Here is an 11,411-nt window from a genome sequence, read left to right as displayed (position 1 = left end):
GTGACAATTTACATACATTTTAAATTTTAGTAATCGTCCATAAAGATTTTTTCTCAAAAATAACACATAACAAGAGGGTAATCTTAAATTTTAGCATACTCAGCGTTTTCATAACATTATAGTAAATTTTAACCTTTTATAGCGAAAATATGCTCACTCTGAATATTTTTTTCGTATAACGATTGTAATAAAAAGCGAATTAGCGACCCCTGTGAGGACCCCGGACGTTCAACCATTACATTTTATTTTTTACAAGAGTAATAAGCGGTATTAAATAGGACATTTTTGGCGGTGAAATTAAATTTCATTTAAATTGGATTTGTTTCCGCTTAAAATATAAATAAACGAATATATGTACCTATTAATCTTTCTTTATTGCAGTTCTCGTAAGCAGTTAAGCCCTTTTGAACATGCGGCTCTCAACCCTAAGGTCGTGCGTTCACTGCTGTGCACCAATGGGCTTTTGAACTCGTTCGTACGATGATGGAAAACATAGTGAATTGACATGCTTTAGACCCAAATATTAATTGTATGCGTCAAGGCTGATGACCTACTTGCCTATTATATACATATAAATAAAAAAGGATTAAGATAGAATAAGATACAGAAACTGAGGCCAATATCAAGATTTGAAGCGTTACTATTTTCAGTTTTGAAACGAAACGTCCAAAGCGTTAGTTACGCGAGGGTATTATCAATAAATATGTGTTTATATCTACATAAATTCAAACTTCAAGACCGGCTACGCACTCGCGAGCATTCTGGTAGTGGAAGTTGTCATGCTCATGCTCAATCATGCCAGGACTAACCAGGACTTTGTAAACACACACTATATTTTAACAGTAGACATCTATTTCATTTGCCATATACACTTTAACATTCTTTTTACCCTATATTTTCCGTCATTAAATATTTGACTGAACTGTATCTACCAGAGAAAATGTTTAATGGCTAATATATGCGTAGGTAGGGGAGACCGGGTACAAAAGTAACACTTTGTACTTCACACTTGATTTTTGGCTAGGTTTTAATATTGTCATTAAATTAATATAACCATATATAAATTCAGTTTATGTTCTTTACACTAGCAGCTCGATTTATTTTACTATGGTGTGTTTTATATGAATAACAGAGAGTTAAAAAAAAAACGTCAGTTGTTACTTTCGACCACGTAGGCGGGTCGAAAGTAACACGTTGTGGGTCGAAAGTAACAAGAAGAAGAGGTTGGTAATTAATACAATATTATATGTAATACTTGTTTATTATCAACAAGTATTTATGTAAAAAGTAAAAGTTCTGCATTCTGCATCCATCCGGCATTGCCAGCTCCGGCACAACCAACAGGTCCCTCAAGTATCATGTGGTCTTGGAATTGTTTCAATGGGAAGACGAAAAAAGGAGGTATGTGTCCTCCTTGAGCATTAATCGCAACAGCAACAGTTACTAATCTTCCACGTTCTGCTGAGGTTACTGCACCTATTTGTTCAGTTCCTTTTTGAGCAACAATCGTGCTAAGTTTGGACAGTGGACCCCTGTCTCATCCATATTCCAGATATCTTTTGGATCAAATTTGTACCTATCAATTACCTCTGCAAGATTATCAAAAACTTTGCTCACATTATGTTCGTTGAAACTCTGAGATCTCAAACAGAGGCTCGGGTGTCGTTTTAAAAAACCGTCAACCATTCATTACCAGCCATTTCCAGACTATCGTGCCACCTTTCAGTAAAAAAATTATCCGCCGCTTTTCTATACACTTATGTGTCGTGTAGTTGTTCTTATGCGTTGTCGCGGCATTCTGTTGGGGTAAAGGTAATTAAATCATTACGGGGACAAAAGTAACTTGTTACTTGTGTACCCATAGGACTATGTTACTTTTGTACCCTTCCTCATTTTTGTTGAAACATGAAATATAACCTAAAAACGGAATGTGCTAAACAAAAACAAATTTAAACAATGTACAATCAATCTAATCAAAAATAGATATGCAAACATTCAGATTACTACCATCCTTTTACGACTATGTAAACATTAAATAACAAAATATCGAAAAACTTACTTTTGGTTTGTAAAACCACGTAGTATCCTCTCACACAACCTAACAGTGCTTTAAGTACACGGCGACTAACTACAAGTGAGGGGGGCGCTTTCAGCTATCGCCTGACGGCGGCGAAGCTATGTTCGACCATTGGATGAATCTAGAGAGCATTTGTTACTTTCGACCCGCCGTTACTTTTGTACCCGGTCTCCCCTAATACTAACGTTGAAGGGAATAACCTTTGAATTTAAAGATATAGGAACATATTTTTAAACTTATTTTCAATGCAAATATAGTTTGGATCGACGATCCTAAATATTTTATTATCATGATCAGAATAAATAAAAACCCGGAGTGTATTTCCTAGTCCTTCTAAGACCAGCGCGAACTTATCTAATAGCGATACCGATCCCGACGTTTTTGAATGCATTTTCAATATGAAATCGCTATTGGAAGTCACAGACTACCAAAAACAATAGAGAAATAGTCATATAAACTATGTTAAGTCACATTCACAACTGATTATTATTATTATTTATTTTTTTATTCAGATAAAATACACTTGGCGTCAAAAAAATCGCACCTTTCTTAAAATTCGTGTCAAGCGGTTATAACTTCTAAGATCCTTTATGTTGGTTTACCATGGGCTTCTCCCAACTCATACCTTCCCTACTCGTTTTCCTTCTTCTACGTGTCTTGATCACGGTATTCTTAAATCACCTCTTACTGCTCTTACTCTTGTCATCAATTCTTCAATCACTGATCATAGTTCAGTAGTAATGTCCTTAGATATAAAGAAACGCTACTCTGCTCCTACTCGATCTATCAAAAAAGTGGATCATGATAGCCTCTCACAGTCTCTCCTGAATACAGATTTTTCATCTGTTCTCAATAACACTGACTGTGAAGAAGCAACCAACAATTTGATAGAAATTCTTCAATCAGTTATCTCTATGCACACCTCCGTAATGACTCGCTCTCACCGCACTAAAATCATCAAGCCGTGGATGACCCCAGGCTTACTTAAATGTATACGTAATAGAGATAGAATGCATTCCAAAACTAAAAAAGCAACCTGAAAATGATATTCTGCGTAAAACATACTACAGATACCGGAACTTCTGTAATAGTCTACTGAAGAAATTAAAAAAGAATTATGAAAAAGGTCTACTACTAAATGCAGGAACTAACACCAAAAAACTTTGGACAGCTATAAAAGACGTTAGTAATCTTAATAAAAAACATGATAGACCAAGTGACCTCCTAAAATGTAGAGCGAATCCAAAAGACTCAACAAACCATGTTAACTCTCACTTTGTGGGTATCGGAAAATCGCTTGCCTTAAATATACAATCCAATCATCAACACGACTCTCCACCTCCATTACGGCCAAATCCTCCTTTTCCTCTCCAATCATTCGTCATGCTCGACACTTCTATTGAAGAAGTCGAAATCACTATAAATTCCTTGAAAGAAAGCTGTGCTGCAGGTTGGGACAACATCACGTCTGCCATACTTAAACGCAACCTTAAAATATTAGCTACACCAATCGCCCATGTATGTAACTTAAGTATGCGTACGGGAATCTTCCCATCCGCTTTTAAAAAGGCAATAGTGCATCCCATTTTCAAATCCGGCAACCGTGGCAGTGTCGACAACTATCGCCCCATCTCTATTCTGTCAGCACTGTCCAAGATCCTTGAACGCCTAATAAACAAACGTCTCGTTAGTTATCTGGAAGATAAACAATTACTTTCTCCGAACCAATTCGGTTTCAGAGCTAAAAGATCTTCAGTTGGCTCGACGGAGCTAACTCCAGGAATGTTGTAAAACACTTCCTGTAAGTTTAGCCCGCCGAAATGTAGAAGAGAGGCCCTTTTCTTTACGTCTTCGTCAATGTTAGACGCTTCGAGGTAAATGAATAGTGCTCATTTCCATCGCTCCCAACGTGCACCCATTGAGGTAGATTTACCGTTACAGTCGAACTTTTCCAGTAAAGGAGTGACATCTTTGGGGCGACCAGGAATTTATCAATTTAATGATTCAGATATCTATGTATCTGCAGTTAGATTTGATCTCAGATGTTTCCATCTCGTATCAATTTAATTATCGGATTATATTTTTATCCGCATAAAGCTACTTAAGCCGTCCATACCAACAAACGTATAAATTTAATTATCAGATTTTGAATCTGCTAAGTTTGTAGATTTCATCTTAGATGATCTTGTATGAATTTAATGATCGGATTATATTTTTATCCGCATAAATCTACTTAAGCTGTTCATAACCAACAAACGTATAAATTGAATTATCAGATTTTTAATCTGCTAAGTTAGTACCCACTAACGTACAATAATAATTTTATTGTAAAGCTTTTATTTTATTTATTGGTATCAATTTAATAATCAGAATTTTAATCTGCTTTTATTTTTATTTACTGATGTCAATTCAATGATCTGACTTTTAATCTGCTTTTGTTTTTATTTACTGGTATTAATTTAATGATCAGACCTTTAATCTGCTTTTGTTTTTATTTACTGGCATCAATTTAATGATCAGACTTTTAGTCTGCTTTTATTTTTATTTACAGGTATCAATTTAATGATCAGAGTTTTAGTCTGCTTTTATTTTTATTTACAGATATCAATTTAATGATCAGACTTTTAGTCTGCTTTTATTTTTATTTACTGACATTAATTTAATGATCAGACTTTTAGTCTGCTTTTATTTTTATTTACTGACATTAATTTAATGATCAGACTTTTAGTCTGCTTTTATTTTTATTTACAGGTATCAATTTAATGATCAGTTGGGTTCCAACTGCCTTGAGTAGATACTCCCTTTTGTTTTACAGTATTAATCACAACCACATAGTTTTAATTAATTTAGTGAACCAGATCCAATTTAGGGTCTTTGTTAAATCTGCGTTAGTTAGGTAGACAGGTACCTACCGATTTAACGGTCAACGGTTGTAAATAAACCTTGCTATTATTTTTATTATAATTTTTTTTTTTTTAGACAAATAGAAACATCACTAAACACAAGCATAATTTTAGTATATATAAATTACTGGTCACATTGTTTGTCCGCTATGGACTCCTAAACTACCGAACCGATATCAATCAAATTTGCACACCGTGTGCAGTTTGATCTAACTTAAAAGATAGGATACATCTCAATTTATACCCGCAATATTATTTTATTGCAAAATATTTGTTTCTTATTTAATAGTCACCATTCTAACAGATGGCGCTGTGTTAAAAGTACCAACGTTTCATATAATTCTTTCAACGTTTCTACAATTTAATGGCATAAGCACCATTAAGCATGGTGGTCCCCATGACTGGTGTTCTCCTACCGTTTCCCTTGAATAGTTTACTACTTTGTAATATAACAAAAACCTTAGCCACAGCAACGCTTGGCCTGTCTACTAGTACAATATCTTTCTATCACTATGTAGGTAGGTGCTACAAAACAATCGTACATTCAATGTAGGTACCCGTAGTTTAGATTAGCTGAACCTACAGGTAATTATTTGTTTATATCCTTAGCTCAGTAATTGCAGAGGTTTGTTGCTTACTGTTTAAATGTAGGTACGACAATATTAAATATTGTAATACAAACAAAACATTTATGAAATATGAAAACAATAAGTACCTAAGTGCTGTTCATATTTCCCGTCAACAATAAAATTATCTACATTCGTTCAGAAGTCAAGATGCAACTGTTTCTGCTATCAATAGCTAATGATTAAAACAACCGGGTCATAGTAAATTATAGGCAAAGTACTCTGGGAATGACGTCACTTGTTTAGTGGACCGTATCTTTCCCTTTTTTTTTTTACCTATGTGTACTCACTATTTTCCTCGTCGCCACATGTAATGTCCTGCTTCTTGGAGTGATTTACGGCTCACCAACACCACAACACTTGTACAAACTTCCTACAGACAACCGCTCCGTTCGGATGTCGGATTACGACTGACAGTCTGACAAGTGACGTAGGCGCATGAGACAACCAAGTAACACTTTATGTAGTCAATACACTACATCCATAAAAAACGCAGCTTTCGAAGAGTGCGATTCTTAAGTCACCGGTTCAAATTCTGGTTGGTTCTGTCTATGTGTATATGACGAGTTGCATATATAGTGAAGACATGCGAGTCTTTGGAGCCAAGAAAGTTCCATTGGATAATATACAATGTTGCTACAAGCTAACGCACATCACATGATTTATTATTATTAATTAAAATAGCATTTTAATTTTAATGTGTAACATTATTTGATATATTTACATAATGAATTAAATGAAATGAAATCAAAATAATTTATTCATAAAGGTAACACAACGTACAATTATGAAAGTCAAAAAAGAAATACATCAAGGGCGTAGAACGGAAGAGAAGCAATATGGCAATAAACTCTCCTCCAATCTTTTTAATCGCCAAGTTGGTTGTGTTACACAATGTTTGTAAGGAGCTGCAACCATTACACCATGTTCCACGTGACATCTTAAGTATTTAATAGTTAAATAATTATAGTAAAATAAATTGAAGACAAGATTTGTCCTGTATCAGCAGGAGGCAAGGTAAAATAGGATCATGCATTTACATTATCGTGGAAACAACACGCAAATACATAGTCGAATTTACTAACATCACCGCAATCGAGTTCACGTCACCACAAGTAGTTCACGAGTATGACATGATACCTAGTATGTAACTTCTACCTCAGATAGGACACACTCATAGAAGCGAGCCTTACAAACCCAAACATGACTTAAATTAGACTCCTTAAAGAAACAAAAGACTTACGAATCAAATTACGGCTAATGGAATTAATGTCAAAATTAAGTGGGAGTCTAATTAAAGAGGTCGAGTAATTAATATGAACTTGTGATTTAAGCACTAAATATGTAAGTAATTCCTCTATTAAATAGTATGTTAAAGATTTTTACACTAAAATGTGCAATAATAGAAAAACACTTTTTTAACGGATTTGAAGTTATGTTTTATTATAAATTTACAATTATTTTACATCGTATATACGGGACTGAAGACAAAAGGTGTTGAATGTCATAAATTAAAATTGGGGTGTTTTTGATTTCAATAGAGAAGACGGCCTAAAATTGTCAAACACCTGGGATCCAATAATATCCAAATTAAAATCTCAAGGTTCAATCCGCGAAAATAGAGGACACCGTGAGCCATTTCTGCCAAAACCCTCCATCTTTTGGTCGATACCAACTCCAGGGAGATAAATAAAGATAACACATCTTTTTCTACAGCCGTGATACTTTTTATAATAAAACATAACTTCAAATCCATTAAAAAAGTGTTTTTCTATGTCTAAAAGTTATGTCAATAAAAGACAATACTATGTGCAATAATGTTTTGTTTTCCAAACATTAGGAGCAGGAAAGTGATTTTGTTGTTGCTTAATCAAGCGTTCATCTAGAAGAATCGCGATTCGGTTACAAATTTAGTCAAATAGAAACATTTCAGGAAGCAAAATAAAAAGGCTTTTTACCAATACAAGGTAATTTGTGTTTCATGAGTTGAGTTTTCTATTGAAACGTTATCTTTGCGTTTTAATGTTAAATAAGCAATCGTTAATTAAGGTCATAATTAACGCAGGGAAAGATATCAAAACTGTCACAAATGTATAAGCGTATCTGCCGAGCTTATTCCCACACGTAATCCACATGTTAAGATAAATTATTCTAGCGAATATACGTCAGCTGTCGAGGGGTGGGCTTAGTTATATCACTTCACAATATATAATAAACTGAAGGTCTTGAATGTTTACGTAGATACATAAAAATGATTTTTCAAATTTCTTAATACTATTAAAGATTTCACAGGGCAGTCGAGTTCTTATTCTTTTACTGCACATATTATCTTAAATTTTAATAAAAATACTAAGTAAATACGAGCAGTGTTGGCCTAGTGGCTTCAGCGTGCGACTCTCATACCTTAGCTCGTAGGTTTGATCCCCGGCTGTGCACCAATGGACTTTCTTTCTATGTGCGCATTTAACATTCCCTCGAACGGTGAAGGAAAACATCGTGAGGAAACCGACATGTCTTAGACCCAAAAACCCGACGGCGTGTGTCAGGCACAGGACGCTGAGCACCTACTTGCCTATTAGATTGAAAAATGATCAAGGGAATGATCAACGAAACCTTCACCGTTCGAGGGAATGTTAAATGCGCACATAGAAAGAAAGTCCATTGGTTCCGGGGATGGAACCTACGACCTCAGGGATGAGAGTCGCACACTGAAGCCACTAGGCCAACACTACTTTTATTAGTGAAATCGAAACATGTATGTGTCATGTCTCACTGGTATCTTATTAATTAATTTTATTTAATCATATCGAAGTTCAGATAAAAATAATCGAACAGTATGTATTACACGATCAAAATCCCAAACAAGAGAGTTGAATTATTAGAATTACATCACGTAAGCTCCACGCACGCTGCAACATGCAACTTGAATACAAATTGGTACTCGTGTGTTTCACAAACAATTATTTCCCATAAATACATATTTCAGAAACTAATTATTCATTCAGTGAATGCTGCAAAAGGAGAATTCTATCGCAAATATCAATTTAATTTGATGAAAATTTGCAATACATACGTCGTGTCAATGACACTATATCGTTAATCGGGATATATATATAAATTATCACACCTATCTATATAATAAATGTATAATAATGTATATATAATAAATGTATAAAGAACTTAATGCTCCATTAATCTGTCGATTGAAAAGGCTTAGTTTTAACTCCTTGTCTTTTTATTCTGCGTTAATCATTAATGTGTCACAACACGTGTTAGCTATTGTAGTTATTAAACTAAAAGCTCACAAGTATTTTTTCTATTACATGTTCGTTTACGTTTTAATGATTTAAAAAAAGTATGTAATTACTAATTAGATTTGATTTGAGAAGGAACATTTAGTTTAAGACAGTATTATTAATCCTAGGTTCCTAATATAGAAGTTAGCTTGTTAATCTTAAAGTGTGTGAAAAAGAACATGTAGCATAATGTCATGTTCTTTTAATTCATTTGTCAAAGTAAAAAAAAGCAATTATTCTGAATTCTGTGATGTCTATGTGACAATTTACATACATTTTAAATTTTAGTAATCGTCCATAAAGATTTTTTCTCAAAAATAACACATAACAAGAGGGTAATCTTAAATTTTAGCATACTCAGCGTTTTCATAACATTATAGTAAATTTTAACCTTTTATAGCGAAAATATGCTCACTCTGAATATTTTTTTCGTATAACGATTGTAATAAAAAGCGAATTAGCGACCCCTGTGAGGACCCCGGACGTTCAACCATTACATTTTATTTTTTACAAGAGTAATAAGCGGTATTAAATAGGACATTTTTGGCGGTGAAATTAAATTTCATTTAAATTGGATTTGTTTCCGCTTAAAATATAAATAAACGAATATATGTACCTATTAATCTTTCTTTATTGCAGTTCTCGTAAGCAGTTAAGCCCTTTTGAACATGCGGCTCTCAACCCTAAGGTCGTGCGTTCACTGCTGTGCACCAATGGGCTTTTGAACTCGTTCGTACGATGATGGAAAACATAGTGAATTGACATGCTTTAGACCCAAATATTAATTGTATGCGTCAAGGCTGATGACCTACTTGCCTATTATATACATATAAATAAAAAAGGATTAAGATAGAATAAGATACAGAAACTGAGGCCAATATCAAGATTTGAAGCGTTACTATTTTCAGTTTTGAAACGAAACGTCCAAAGCGTTAGTTACGCGAGGGTATTATCAATAAATATGTGTTTATATCTACATAAATTCAAACTTCAAGACCGGCTACGCACTCGCGAGCATTCTGGTAGTGGAAGTTGTCATGCTCATGCTCAATCATGCCAGGACTAACCAGGACTTTGTAAACACACACTATATTTTAACAGTAGACATCTATTTCATTTGCCATATACACTTTAACATTCTTTTTACCCTATATTTTCCGTCATTAAATATTTGACTGAACTGTATCTACCAGAGAAAATGTTTAATGGCTAATATATGCGTAGGTAGGGGAGACCGGGTACAAAAGTAACACTTTGTACTTCACACTTGATTTTTGGCTAGGTTTTAATATTGTCATTAAATTAATATAACCATATATAAATTCAGTTTATGTTCTTTACACTAGCAGCTCGATTTATTTTACTATGGTGTGTTTTATATGAATAACAGAGAGTTAAAAAAAAAACGTCAGTTGTTACTTTCGACCACGTAGGCGGGTCGAAAGTAACACGTTGTGGGTCGAAAGTAACAAGAAGAAGAGGTTGGTAATTAATACAATATTATATGTAATACTTGTTTATTATCAACAAGTATTTATGTAAAAAGTAAAAGTTCTGCATTCTGCATCCATCCGGCATTGCCAGCTCCGGCACAACCAACAGGTCCCTCAAGTATCATGTGGTCTTGGAATTGTTTCAATGGGAAGACGAAAAAAGGAGGTATGTGTCCTCCTTGAGCATTAATCGCAACAGCAACAGTTACTAATCTTCCACGTTCTGCTGAGGTTACTGCACCTATTTGTTCAGTTCCTTTTTGAGCAACAATCGTGCTAAGTTTGGACAGTGGACCCCTGTCTCATCCATATTCCAGATATCTTTTGGATCAAATTTGTACCTATCAATTACCTCTGCAAGATTATCAAAAACTTTGCTCACATTATGTTCGTTGAAACTCTGAGATCTCAAACAGAGGCTCGGGTGTCGTTTTAAAAAACCGTCAACCATTCATTACCAGCCATTTCCAGACTATCGTGCCACCTTTCAGTAAAAAAATTATCCGCCGCTTTTCTATACACTTATGTGTCGTGTAGTTGTTCTTATGCGTTGTCGCGGCATTCTGTTGGGGTAAAGGTAATTAAATCATTACGGGGACAAAAGTAACTTGTTACTTGTGTACCCATAGGACTATGTTACTTTTGTACCCTTCCTCATTTTTGTTGAAACATGAAATATAACCTAAAAACGGAATGTGCTAAACAAAAACAAATTTAAACAATGTACAATCAATCTAATCAAAAATAGATATGCAAACATTCAGATTACTACCATCCTTTTACGACTATGTAAACATTAAATAACAAAATATCGAAAAACTTACTTTTGGTTTGTAAAACCACGTAGTATCCTCTCACACAACCTAACAGTGCTTTAAGTACACGGCGACTAACTACAAGTGAGGGGGGCGCTTTCAGCTATCGCCTGACGGCGGCGAAGCTATGTTCGACCATTGGATGAATCTAGAGAGCATTTGTTACTTTCGACCCGCCGTTACTTTTGTACCCGGTCTCCC

At 34.5% G+C, this 11,411-nt stretch overlaps 2 long non-coding RNA genes across 4 annotated transcripts; both read right to left on the bottom strand.

Annotated features, from left to right (window-relative positions):
* Positions 1–1,245: 1,245 nt before the first annotated feature.
* Positions 1,246–2,251, bottom strand: LOC125062117. Of its 2 annotated transcripts, none has more exons than XR_007119196.1 (2): positions 2,060–2,251; positions 1,246–1,917 (listed from the first exon to the last, which is right to left on the bottom strand). It is a non-coding gene; the product is annotated as an uncharacterized LOC125062117 (long non-coding RNA). The 2 variants fall into 2 exon arrangements; XR_007119195.1 differs by having other exon boundaries at positions 1,246–1,798.
* An 8,154-nt stretch (positions 2,252–10,405) lies between these two features.
* Positions 10,406–11,411, bottom strand: LOC125062063. Of its 2 annotated transcripts, none has more exons than XR_007119165.1 (2): positions 11,220–11,411; positions 10,406–11,077 (listed from the first exon to the last, which is right to left on the bottom strand). It is a non-coding gene; the product is annotated as an uncharacterized LOC125062063 (long non-coding RNA). The 2 variants fall into 2 exon arrangements; XR_007119164.1 differs by having other exon boundaries at positions 10,406–10,958.

Source organism: Pieris napi, chromosome W (genome assembly GCF_905475465.1).
Source record: "Pieris napi chromosome W, ilPieNapi1.2, whole genome shotgun sequence".
NCBI lineage: Eukaryota > Metazoa > Arthropoda > Insecta > Lepidoptera > Pieridae > Pieris > Pieris napi.
Note: the sequence above shows the minus strand (reverse complement) of the source record. Positions and strands in the feature narration are given on the sequence as shown.